General features: G+C 38.9%; 1 protein-coding gene across 1 annotated transcript in view; it reads right to left on the reverse strand.

Annotated features, from left to right (window-relative positions):
* The window catches only part of stradb (STE20 related adaptor beta), a gene marked incomplete at its 5' end in the record, with an annotated part of 6,926 nt that continues 6,597 nt past the window's right edge, over window positions 1–329 (reverse strand). The window contains 1 exon segment of the mRNA XM_084446933.1: window positions 1–329. This exon segment is cut by the window's right edge and continues 715 nt beyond it.

The following is a 329-nucleotide window of genomic DNA, read 5'->3' on the forward strand; positions in this document are numbered from 1 at the left end:
TCTAATATGTTTGATATGTACTGTACCACATGTAGGGTCTCATACAGTTTAACCAGTCACAGATAAACTGACATGATCATAAACATTACACAGGTTTCTTCACAAACAATACATGGACCCTCCCTCGTATGAATCGCTAGGCAGTGTTGGATAGGTTGGTCACAAAGTACAGTATGGTAGCATTCTAGGTGTTCTCTAGGATCACAAGCATGTCACTGCTACTGAGGGGGGAAGATCATCATTTACTTCTTATCATAATACTGTACAGTAACACTAGCCATCATAGGCATTCCTTTGCTTGTTTTTGCCAATGTTTTTCTTCATTGTTT

Source organism: Borostomias antarcticus (genome assembly GCF_949987555.1).
Source record: "Borostomias antarcticus genome assembly, chromosome: 12".
Lineage (NCBI taxonomy): Eukaryota > Metazoa > Chordata > Actinopteri > Stomiiformes > Stomiidae > Borostomias > Borostomias antarcticus.